The 13,525-nt window shown below is 36.3% G+C and overlaps 1 protein-coding gene across 3 annotated transcripts in view; it reads right to left on the bottom strand.

Moving 5' to 3' along the window:
- Positions 1-8,636, bottom strand: part of LOC116179603 (neuropeptide CCHamide-2 receptor-like) — a 106,459-nt gene extending 97,823 nt beyond the window's left edge. For all 3 annotated transcript variants that reach the window (XM_031499401.1, XM_031499402.1, XM_031499404.1), the window contains exon 1: positions 8,453-8,636. The gene's annotated coding sequence lies outside the window, so the exon portion shown is untranslated. The remainder of the gene's footprint in view (positions 1-8,452) is intronic.
- Between the last annotated feature and the right edge of the window lie 4,889 nt (positions 8,637-13,525).

Raw genomic sequence — 13,525 nt, 5'->3', positions numbered from 1 at the left:
ATAGTATATTAAAGCATAAGTTGCAGAAGGCGCTATATTCTAGCACGAGTTCAAGTTTCGAACCTGAGCCGCGTAGCGGCGAAGGTTCGAATGAACGAGTGCTAGAAAGGCCTTCTGCAACATATGCTTTATACTATTTTCTCTGTTGAGCATTTTAATTGTATTAAAAAAATTAACAATTCTGACATTTTCTGTAATAAATATTTCAATAAAGAAATTAAGTTGGCAACACCAACAATTTTTCAATAAAGAAATTAAGTTGGCTACGCTACATTTTGAAAAAATTCAATTTAACAAGCGCGTCAAATACGAATTTGTGCAGTATATTTTAGTTTTTTCAATAAAAAGTGAATAATGTGCGAAGAAATTCTTCCTTCCACTCCTCCAGAGCTTCGACAGTTAGCAGAAGAGACTGTTCATAATTTGCTACCAGGCAATAATTCCACAATTATTCTAAAAGTTTATAATAATTGTACATTTAGTGACAAAGATTAGTTTTGTAATTTTGTTAGGTTATAAAACCTCATTTGTATTAAATGTGGATTTCTCTAAGTACCTACACTGAATTTTCAATACCTAATGATTACAATTACCCGTATCGTTAATAACTGTAACATAATGTTATAACAATAAGTGAAATTAGTCCACATTTTACTAAACCGTTGAGATAAGTATTAACGTCTAAATCATCCAGGCAGAACTTTGAATTGAACATTCGCGTATATGATCAGCGTGGATGATTTAGACGAGCATGCCAACCACTGAATACCAAATGTTCTTAAAAATCTGTGAGTTGTGGAAAATAGTTACCAAAAATAGTGTTGGAATGAAACTCATTCCAGCACTATTTTTGATATCGGAATACTGTCATTATAAACGCAAAACAGAGAAAAGTTTTTCCGTGCGCTAGCCTGGAAAAGGCCAGATACCATTATTTCTAATACAGGTGTAAATAAAGTGATTTCAATGAAGTATAATAAAAAAAAATATTTTCTTATACAATGTGGCCTGTAGAATCCATAATTTCAAACAGTTCCAAGATCGAAAAAGTACTAATCGTTTTGGATTCTACGCACCAAAATTAATTAGAAAAAGTTTTTTCCCGAGAAATTTTGGTACAGTCGATTTTTGGTAAAAAAGGAAGGTTATACACTGCCTTTTTTTTGGCCCGAAAAAAGAAATTTTCTCAGATCGATCGGAAAGAAATATTTTCTCATAGAATGTGGCCTGTAGAATCCATAATTTCAAACAGTTCCAAGATCGGGCTACTAGATCAAAAGTTACAGCCCTTTGAATTGTTTGTCGAAATTCGTTTTTTGCCTATAACTTTTGTTTGAGACGTCTAATCGAAAAAGTACTAATCGTTTTGGATTCTACGCACCAAAATTAATTAGAAAAAGTTTTTTCCTGAGAAATTTTGTTGCAGTCGATTTTTGGTAAAAAAGGAAGGTTATACACTGCCTTTTTTTTGGCACGACACTCTTAAAATTGTCTTGTAGGTACATGAAGTACGTGGCAAATATGATTTTCAGTGGATTTGGATATATTCCGAAATAATATATTTGTACCAAAACGGTTAAAAGTACGACTTCTATCTTTGGGACATTTTTTGTAGGCAATATAGCCGTTTCAAGCATTGCTCTAACTATTACCGTCTTTGAGTTAGAAACGATAAAGTGAATCGCCACTCGCGCTACTTTGCTCCCTCCCCCTCATGTGATGCCCACCGCGGAAATGCAACGACATCGATTTTTTTCATCTACTATATGCTCCCAACAATAATCAAAAGTCAAACTGCGTTAGACTTTCAATGCATGCTCAAACCCTTTAGCGCCCGGCCTATACCCCATTTTCACCTTGTTGAATCTATTCCCCGGTCAATGTATCTACTGCAGTGAATATTCTAGAAATCGCGATAGACATCGAGGTGGTATAAAGGATTAGTCATCGGTGATAAGAAGCGAAACCGAAACTAATGCGGTCTTTCCGGGAAATGTGACGTTTCAGGAGCATTCGGGAAATATCGAAAATGAAATGAATATGTCAGTAATCTTCAAATTTTTCAAAATAATCAAGCGTTTTCTTCTACCGATTCCGATACTTCTTATTACACGGTCTACTTCCGTTATTCTCTATTCTTAGCATTTTTAACACCCTTTCGATTCATCAAATCCTTCCATTTTTCGGAGTTCTTGAAATTCCCCCCACTTCTTCATATGTATCAATCAGGTTATTCTTGTCAACATACCATAAATTTCGTTCTTAAATAAGCTTCAACGAGCTTTGAAATTGCCCGGCGTGGAAAGGAAAATCTAAGATCTCTTTCAAGATTCTTTTCGAATTCGAGTTTTACAGAAAAAGTGCAAATAAAAAATTTAAGATGAAATTAATCTCACGTTTGTACGATTTTCTCCAGAATCGATAGAATAATACTCGCAACACGCCTCCATAAATTATTGCCGAGGTCAATGAAGTTATTTTATTTGTGGGAGAAACAGTAGAAATGTCAAAATTGTTCCCCGGAGAGAATAATATTTATTTAACTGCACCATATGACATACTTTCATTCTGTCTGATGGGTTTGGAGAGAAAAACGAAATTCCCTAGATACGTGTATATCCGTTGGGCATTGCTTCGATTCTAAATTACACCTTCGGAGAAACTGGCCGATATCTTTTCTTGATGTATGAAATTTCGACAATTTTGCGGCTCCATTATGAACAATGTAGAAAACGTGTTTGAGATAAAATATTCAAACAAACGCGAAATATCATCAGGAAAAGTGCATGAAAATAAAGAAATGTAATCCACTCCACTTTCGTTTTAAGTGTATGAAGCGAAAATTGTCTAAGAAATCTGATCGAAAAATGTGACAAGGTGGTTTTACAGCTTGTTTGCCAATGGCCGACTGTCATTTAAAAAGGCAACGTGTCTTAATAGCTCTATTGTCCGGGTTTTTTTTAATTTCATTACATTTAAATGCACACTAATTGCCTGAAATAAGACGCCTCAGAAGCTCGGAGATCTATAGTTGTAAAATCTGGGACATCATTATCATTAATTTAAATTTGTGTACGTATAACTTCCAGAAAGCAAAAAAAGAGAGGATTAACATCTGCAAGGTGGAATTTCAATCTATTGAAAGGATAATTTCGTCCTTAATTCTAGTCATGAATTTAATTATAATGAAGTGCAGGAAAGCATGCATGTAATTTATCTAGCTTTAACATAATTAAGGCGCACAGAAGTCGACGACACGCTTTATTTTCGTTTAAGGAAGAAATTTAACGCGCGAGATGTTCCACAAACATTAACACATTTTACACGAGCTTTATTTCACTGCCTGCCATTAGAGGGGGAGACGTCTCCCATTTTCGTCAACATCTTTTGGCTGATTATTTAGACTGAGCACTTTTACACTCACTTTTTCGACAATTCCTTAATTGAAACGCCAAACGAGGTCTACGCCGAGTTTTTGAGATGGCCACGCAGAAAAGTTTCATTATAGAGCGAGGGTTATGTACAAATTCGAGGAAAATGAAAGGCTCGGCCCGTACTCGTTTAGGTTTATGGGTAACTTTGCGTTCAGAGTATTTTGAGTGGTAACCGACGGCATCTCCGACAAATTTATTAGCAAAGGCGAACTAGATTAACATTTGAAGTTTTGGAACATTTATTGGGAGCCGAACTAAGGGGTTGGTGTTCAATTTCCTTTGTGAAGGGATTAATTATGGATTACAACTTACAATTGTGCCTAAAACATTTTATTTTGATTTAATCAGTGACAATTCAGCGTGGACCATCTTCAAATGCAAGAGAAATGCCGATTACAAATAAAATTTGAATTACGCAACGACTTTTGGGGACTCATTATGCAAAAAAACACCTGCTTGCGACATAAAACTACAGGGTGTACTTAAATAAAGTTCAAAAATGATACTACGATACACTCCGAGGTTCAGAGCTATTCAGGGACTTCCCAAAGATACCTTCTTCTCAGAGAATCTTCAGTGATACTTTGCTGAAATGAATTAAATATTTAGATCTGCTCACAGACGTGCTGCAAATATTTTTCAAAAACGAATTGGAGTGAAGTATACAAATTGGCACAATCAAACATGGGTTAGTATCCCTAGTCAAGCCTTGGGCTCTGGTGGAACCGCATTTCCGCACTACTCGGGGGACGATAATCCTATCAAACCCTTTCTGGGGTCCTCGTCAGGGAGGAACCGACAAGCTGGGCCATCGAAAGGGGTCTGGTAAGGGAGCAGGCTCCTCGAAAGGGGGGTGGTAGTGGGCTAGCTCCTATTCGCAAGAAGAATAGGACTGGCGCACAGAAGACGATGACTCGCCGGGTCGATGGTAAAATCTCGGGTCCTGCGCCAAAGCTTAAAGCTGTGTCTGGGTCGTTGTCTCAGAGGGGAAACCCGCCCTCAAGGACCAAACGGTCACGGATCGGTGGGAAGCACTCCAGAGTCTGGCTCAAAGCAGCTTGAGAAGGATCCTAAAGGTTCTGGAGCACTCAAAGCTGCTGCGGGTGCACCAAGAACTTATGGGCGGCGGGGTTCAGGATTACCATTGGCCATTGTTCCGAAGGTGGACATCATTGAGTAACAGTGACAACTAGCAATCGGACTCAGGCGGTTCAGGGCCTTTTTAACAGGGCCCCTTGGCAAATCTGGGTCTTCTAAGCTTCAAAAACTGAATAAAAGCCAGATTCTGAAGATCGCCGGTGTCCTTACGGGGCGCTGGATGTTGCACTATCCACTGCAAAACAGGAAGTAGCGTAGGTGTTAATTTTTAAAGGAGCGAATTACCCATATTCAATAAAACACGTTCGGGTTTATTCTGTTTATAAATAAAAATTCAGCTACCCAATTTTAAACATTGTTGGATCGCGGAAATTCGTTTATTTTACCGGCACTTAATTATTTTTACCATGTTGGATTGACTTCACCCTTTACGCCCTCGTGTAAGTTTACTATTTTCTGAATAATGATTCCACCGCCGCCGTTTGCTTAATTTTGAACCCAGTTGGTTACGATTTTTGTTTAATGTTTCAGTCCAAACTAAAATAAGCATTTTTACCTTGACGAGTGGCCCGCTCCTGGACATTAATACTGCCAGGCTTACCTTAGGTTGTAATCAGGCTAATGGTAGTTTATTATTTATTTCACCAAACTATTTTTATCTTGCGGAGTGGGTTTCACCCCCTTTACTTATACAAAGCGTACGGGCCTATTCAGCTTCTGGATAATAATTCAGCTATATCTTCAACCGAGTGCAATGGTGGATTTTTATTTATTTCACCCCATACTAAAAGATTTCCATCTTGCAGAGTAGGCCCTCAGACACCCGAGTTAATCTTTTCTATTTTCTAATTTAATAAAACAGTATCGAGTGGCGAAATTATAACTGAAATCATCTTTTTATGCATGTGCTTACTGAGGATTTTTTCCAATAATTATTATACTAAACAGTAACAACGTTCATTAAATTGAGTGTACGGAAAGCATTAGAAGTTAAATTTCCATTTATCGGTGAAAAAAACGAAACACCGAAATCGAGCTCATTGTAATCAATAGATAATAATCAGAGAAATCGGAGAAATTCATGATCGGTGAGTTTCCAAATACATTTTCTTGACAGAAGACATTTGATGATGTCTCAATTGTACTGGCGAGCTGTACCAAGATGTTAAGAACAACCCATTCCATGAACGAGAAGACTAGCCGTATTTATTTATTTATAAGATTTATAAGATGTCAAAGTAAATATTGGATACTGGATACCTTTGTGTTGTTTTTACTGATGAGTGGAAAATAGTTGTAGAATTGTTGTAGTTCAATTTCAGAGAAGCAAAGGGAAAACTCTGCAGTAAGCAACCACCACCAAAAAATGTAGAGCTTGTTAAAGAATTTTATAGGCGACGGCAAAGAGTTATTATTTTGTACAGTTTTAGTTCAGAATTTCAAAACTTTGTTAAACGAAACCCTTTATTGCAACAAAGACCGTTTCAACTACCCTTAGCTTAATTAAACCACGTTGAATCATGTTTATTTGAAACTCGCTTAATTATTTTTATCGTACTGGTGGGACTTAGGCACTCGTGAGAAACTATTGTGTTTTTTCCTCTACCTTTATCTTACTTTTTTATCACGTTACAACCAAGAACTTTCACCAACACTGTATTATCTTTATTGCGGTGGGTAGGTTTCAGTTCATCGTGTTTCTGAATAATGATTTCTGTATCCTTAGTTTAATTTTCAGGCCAATTTGATAGTGGATCTTAAACCATTTTTTCTTCGTTCCCCTGGAAAGTCGTGCGAGTTTGTTCTGTTTCTGAATAATCGTTACCCTTCGCTTAATCTGAATCCACTTTGGATCTCATAATTAAAATAACATAGGGTTTTTCTTAAAAGAATTCGATATTATTTAGTATCGTGCATTTTGGAGAGATGGAACTCCTGCAACGCATCCATATTTTTAGCGCATTTCCACAAAAATAAAAAAAAATGCGCTATTGTGGCCACTTTGTCCGTCCGTCCGTCCGTCCGTTCGTCCGCTCGTTTTGCGACGCTACTAGTTCTTTATCTTAAAAGCAATTTACGCTTTTTTCGCTATTTGGTTCGTTATGGTGTCGAGTCTTGCACCAAGGAAGGAATTTTTTCTGTACCGCTTACAAAAAAAGTTATTGTAAAAAAACCAACAAACCGTTTTTTACATGTTCCATAATTTTACACTTTTGCCGTTTATTAACCATACTAGAGATCATTTATAATTTTGTATTGTTGTCTGTCGTCTGTCTGTTGGTCTGTCTGTTGATCTGTCCGTCTGTTCCTTTGCCTGTCTGTCCCTCTATCTGTCCGTGTGAACGATAATTTTGTTTAGAAATGTGCGATCGCTTTTACATCTCCGTTAGTTATGAACTGAATTGCATGAAATTCAATATGGGCATAGCCTTAGCTATATAATACGCAATGCCAAAAGTTGAGTCGAATCGATTCAAAATTCACAGTGCCCTTATCGCATCTCGACCATTTATAAACCGAATTGCAAACTTTTTTTCTTATAAAAGTATTTGAATGAAATTTGATACATAGGCATTTTGGAAGAAAGACAAATGTAACACCAGTTGCTGATTTACTGAAGCATTTAAATGAAATTTAATACATAGGCACTTAGAATACAAGCAAATCTAACATCAGGTTTAAAATTTGGTTTTGCGCATGCGCAATGGCAACTTTATTATTTATGGAAGCAGTGAAATGAAATATCATTATGTGGGCACCTTGAATGAAACTAAAACTAATACCGGTTTCAAAATTACTGTCTATGCATGCTGTATGTTTTATTTTTGAAGGTATTCAATGAAATTTCTAATGTAGATAATGCGCAATGCTATTTATGAAAGCATTTAAAGAAAGTTTCATATGTAGACACTTCGAATAAAAGTAAAACTAATGCCCATTTCAAAATTTCGACGATACGCGGCTCATTTGAAAGAGAATGGGGTAAGGATCTCGTGCCTACCGGTATTTTTCCCTGGTCCTATTATTAGGAGGAAAATACGCTCTCGTCATTTATGTTTGCATAATGACTTTTTAAACTTGTTTATCTAGGCTTGTTAAAAGAAGCTTCACAACGCAAGTGATGTTTTTACAAACATATTGATTAACATGAAGTGTGAAAAATAATAAAGCGACATATCAAGTGTGCAAATAATGTGAGCCCTTGGTGGTTCATTGGAATTAGTTAAATTTGTGATTTTCAAAGAGAAACGTAGAAACGCGAGGTTGCGTTTTATCTACAACAGAAAAGTGTAACAACAGAACATAATTCATACGCTTTTCCCATGGTATACATTAAAACATCAAGTAACGAGGAGCAGCACAACTTTTTTACAAATGTATACACAGTGCTTTGTTAACAATGTAACACAAAAGCCTGAACAGAATCCACTTTGTGAGTCTTTCAAAAGTACATGCCACACATCTAATAAAGCTATTCGTCTTGCACCTTGTTATTTCCAAAAAGGCTGAGAAAAATATTGTGCGAGTATATAAACAGAATTGGGGCAATCTAGTAACGACTAAGAATTATTGCTGATACAGATTCATATTTTGTAGAAAGAAAAACATTGTAAACCACTAATTCGACTACAGCTCACAACCAAAGCCCCAAAGACGACAGACTTTCTATCCTCCCGATTGAGTCCTGTCAAAATTCGTGCTAGGCTAATCCAGGCTAAGCAGTCCATTATACGGAAACGTGTTCCCGCAATAAAACCGATAATAATTTATGTATGCCCATAAAATTTACTTTAAATAAATCCATTAGTTGTGTAAACCAGAAAGCCGTACCGTTTGCTTTTGCTTCCCTTTTTAAGCCGTAAAATTATTAACGAAAAACGCCCTCGAGAAACTTTTCCCGAATATAAATTCAAACTCACCTGGTTACTGTAGCGCGGTTTGAAAACGCCCAGACATAAACACTTAAAGTAGTACTTTATACAAGTTGCCAATTCCATTAATCTTACAACGCGCGGAAGTAGTCGCCGAATTTATTCATCGCGGAAAAGTGTCGTTTCCAAAATTTTTAAATGAGCGCCGCGACGCGCGATAGAAAACTTTCGCGTTGAGCTTTCCGACGACCGACGTCAAACTATTCGCCACTGTTAGCAGTGAAAGATGCGCGTCAACTGATTGCGAAAGCGGCGGAGTTTTCGACGGAAGATACGCGCCAGGTTGGACATGCTTGTTTACGCCAAAGGGATTAACAACTATATACTTCTTGTACAAATAAACGATTAGAGTAAACTCGAACAATCGAAGGAATTTAGGGATGGTTTACCTCCGCTGCATAGTTTAGTTCGTAATGGACTCCCACCTTTCTAGTATTATCCTGTAGGATTCTTGTGATATGTTTTGTGCGAGATATGCATAAAAGCTGGCTGTTCCAGAAATGTGAAGATACCTTCCCGTTCTTGTGTTTTCAATAGAAGCCATCAGGTCTTGAATTGTGTAGCTCCAAAAGGACCTGGGAGTTATGGAATAAACCTAAAAAACTCTAAAGAGCTCCAGAAAGTCATAAGAGACGGTTAATTATACTTATCCAAATGGTTGGAATGAAATCGCCAAATTCAGCAGTCCAGCAATGCCCTTTTGTTCCTTGGAATGCGATGCCAAGCGGCGTAATCTGTTATTATGTTGATATCTTCCTTCAACTGCACCACCTTGTCGGATTAACGCTGGATTTTCGTAAACCATTGGAAAACTAAAATCGAATGTATCACATTTTTCTCAAATAAACCGAAAAGCTTCAATTAATTCAATGAGGGAACTAAAATATGTTGTGACTGCCCTGGAGAGAAGAACTTTACGACAACGAATATTTGGGGGCAAATTCTAGGAGGTTCTGAGCTAATATAGCTCGACCATAAGAAAATTCGGTCGTTAAGGGAACCGGCACTTAAAGATAACTCGCATTTCTTGAAAAAAATTTTCTTTTTGGCGTTAATTTTCCTTTGTTCGAAATTCATCTGTGACAAATATTTTAAGAGCGAAGTTTCTAGGTTCTTTCCTTTCTATGGTTGTGTATTTGAGCTGGGGGGAATACTATGGGGAAAATATTATTGAGGCAAATTCTGTGAGAGAAAACATTCAGCAGTACATACACACATGTTGCGGGTATTTCTTCTGGGTGCGAAATTCGCCAGCGAAACATCTGGAATAAACTTTGAGTGGGTTCAGTTCTGGGGAAAATTCATCATGGGGCAATGTGGCAGGGACGAACTGAAGCGGAGTGTATACCGTCACATATTACATGGGCAAATTTCCATGGTTACATTTTCCGGTATAAATACCAAATTTCGAGAAACCTGGAGCCCCGATTCAAGTCTTTGACAGTTTTTAAAAATCCAACGAGTAGTCCAATTTACTAGGGAATACACAAGGTCTAATTGTATAGCACAAGGCGTTCCACCATCCAATTTTCCGAATTGATGCTACCTTTTAAAAGGAGAAAATCGAGTGTAAATTGGAGAATATTTTGACTAGCGATAAATGTAACTTATTTAAAATTTTATTCCGTGAACAAATTTGTATATTTTTTATAATGTTAAGCGAACTCAAACAAAAAATGTTGGTGATTTTTGTTCTTATCAATTCAGGCGTTCTATTAATTAACAATATTAATAAAAGTAGATAATGTGGAATATGATCACGAGGCAGGAAGTGAAATTTTATTTTGTACTTGTTGCGTGAATTACCTCAATATTTTAAATTACGAAAGATAAATAAAAGAGTTGGAAATATTTTCTATTAATATAATCAAGCAATCTAATTTACATGAGTAATTTGAGAGTGATCCAGGTTTTAATTTTTAAATTACAAGGGGAGATAAAAAACCAACTTTAAGTCATTAGATGTTTATCTATTACTGAGCTAGCCGCGGATTTAATTATTTCATATCAAAAATTTATTGATGTTGTAAAATTTTTACCATTATATTTTTCTGTTCAATTTGTCTGTGCAATTTCCTTAAGATTGGAATTTTGCATGGAAATAACAACCCCTCTTAATGTCTAATATTCTAAGGGCACGTGGTTAGGGAAAATTGAATGGTAGATGGAGATTAATTTCTGTAATGAGAATAATTTCCCAGTGGATATAAGGCGAGTGGATTTTTTGTGGATTAATTTTCTGGGGTGGACGTTGCCAAGACGAATTTCCAGCATACGAATACAGAAAAAGGGTAATTAGAATTGGCTACACGGAAGTGAAGGGTGACTTTTCTTTCTGGAGGAATTGAACTTGCCGACCATATATTTCTTTTGGAACCAGCCTTTTAAAGACACACATTCTGACGGCACGATTTTATGTCCAAATACGAGTACTTATAATTGGAAAATATTTGGAAATCTTTGACCACAAATACTCCTGAAGTGTCAGGTAGATTTAAATTTTAGCCAATTTTGTCCCTAAAATGTCACCTTGAGCTCTCTTGATAAAATTATTTGAGATGAATCTCCTTTTCCCATTGAAAGTGACATCCTAGAGCACGTGGCGAATTAATTATGTGGATGCAGAATATACTAGTTGCGCGTATGTATAGAAATAAGGGAAAATGAGTGAAATTAGGGAAAGTATAGGCGGCCATATGAGAATTCTTGGGTTGTAGAATGTGGAATTATGAAAAAGAAATGAGAGCTTTGAGAAAACAAATGGTAAAAATATGTTGTAACGGCATAGTTACATTTACAAGGGTCGAAAGCCTCACTTGCGCAAAAGAAAATTGAACCTCTACGGCATTGGCAAAAATTTTAAGATGACAATTAATTTTTACTTTACCCACGGCTAGCTCAGTAATAGAAGTGTTCTTTGCAGCCCTTATCTGCCGGTTGTTTGGTCCATTATCTACCCTTAAAACCTGAAATTCAAAAAATTGTGCTCTGGTTTGATTGAACTCCAATAAATACGCATATAAACTTAGTTGAATATGTTAATAAAAGGAAAGGCGGTCAATTTTTCTTCATATTTTCCTGGATACCAAATTTTGGTTTCATTGCTAGAAAATACAGCATCAATGCCTTCGTGATCATGTCTCTATGCCCTTTGATATTCATCTAAAATACATCGTCACCACATAATTACTGGGATGTTCTCATGTTCAAAATGTACGCACACCTCTAAATACTAAACAAAAGTGTTAATCCAATGAAACTAGTGGTATCATTGAGATTTAAAAAATTCTCAATCCAAATCCTTTGTTTGGATTCGATTCTTATCAATAAATTCAATACAAAATCTGTTTCATAGGTCGATTCTTTTAGGAATATTAAAATTACTTCGAACAAAATTTCTTGTGAAAATTCCTAAAAATATCCAACCATTATTACTTTATAGAAATCAAAAAATTTAAAATAACTTACAATAATTATTGTTAGCGTGGGTAACATTTTCGTGTGTGAACAAATTAATCTTATCTCTCTTTGGAAATAGATCGTGTCAATGGTATAATTGCTTCAGTGGTGACCCGAGCAAATCAACTTATGCAAAGGAATAATATTACCAATATTCCGCTATGTTGATATTAATTTAAATTTCCTGCTGTATGCAAAATATTATTTATCGCACAAGGCGCTGTTCAATGACGTCACTTAAACTTAAAAGGACTTGATTTTAAACACCCGTTACTATTAGCAATACGAAAAAAATCTCCGTTTATCACAATGAGTTTAAATATCGCTTTATTTACTCACGGCTTGATGTTAAAAGCACTCCTTCTCGAAAATGTTCCTTCGGGTAAGTTTTATCACTCATAAATGAGCGGCCTGGGATAAAACTCCCGCTCCAACAAAAGCACTTTGTCAGCAATGTGATTTCCATTAACGCTTCTTAATTCAAACGGCGGTTTTTGGAAGTATACTCTTGTAAAAGAATGAGAAACTTGAGGAACAAATACTCCGAGGGTGAAAATAATAATTTCAAAAAATGGTATAAAAGGGAATATTCCGGAGGAGCACTCTTGTGTGTGAATATGCAAGGAAAAATATTCCTTAAGTGACTACAGAGGATCTCAAAATGTGCCGAAAGCGAGTGATCTTTACTGAACGTAGACTCTAGAAATAATCGTGTTCTAGACGAAAAAAAGACTGGCCCTGGAGAATTAGCCTATAAGGAAGTTTCCTGGGGGTGAGGGCGATTGTTTTCAGAGTAATCTTTCGGAGTTATTGGTAATTAGAGAATTGCACGTGGAAGTACACGGACACCTTAAATTTGATACTTTACGTAAGATTTTTCTCATAACGTTTATTGGAGGTTTGTAAACGATACGTTATCTATACGTAACACAAGACAGTCATTAAATTTAATTGGTAAGTTTAGTAAACTTAGAAAAACTATCTCCAACCATCAGAGGAAATGAGAACGACTTTTAGTCGTATTGCTCAAGGAGAGAGCTGCCGGATTATTGAAATAGTTCTTTTGGCGTTACCTCAAATGCAACAGGAAAAAAATGTAAAACTCCTCTAGAAAGTTATTAACGTTTTTGCCTTTACGTCGCAACAAATAATCGACAACCCCGATAGCGCACCTTTCAAGTAAGTAAACTGTCGACTTTAATTACCCGTGTTGTTCCCCCAACAATTCCAGAGCAACAAATTGAGTGGCGGCATTCGGTTAAGAAAAATGTGCTCCGAAATCCAATTTAACACAAACTTTCCTATGGGATACAAGATTGAAAAGTTTAAACAGACTCGAACTTGATGAGGTCGTAAGTGGTTCGTTCAACGCATTTTCAAATCTAATTTATACTCTTTTTATTGGCAATTTTGTAGGGATTTCCATGAAGTATGCATTACAAAATTAATCGGTCTTATTGGCTATTTACGGTAAGAGGCATTACATAATTTTTTTCGAAATCGTTCTGAAACCTTCATTTTCATGCCTAATTTATGTCAGGACCTGTTCGTTTCTATGACAGTGACAGTTTACCTGCTTCCCGTCACACTACCAGACTCCTG

This window comes from Photinus pyralis, unplaced genomic scaffold (assembly GCF_008802855.1).
Source record: "Photinus pyralis isolate 1611_PpyrPB1 unplaced genomic scaffold, Ppyr1.3 Ppyr1.4_LG8, whole genome shotgun sequence".
NCBI classification, from domain to species: Eukaryota; Metazoa; Arthropoda; class Insecta; order Coleoptera; family Lampyridae; genus Photinus; species Photinus pyralis.
This window is presented reverse-complemented; position numbering and strand designations above follow the sequence as displayed.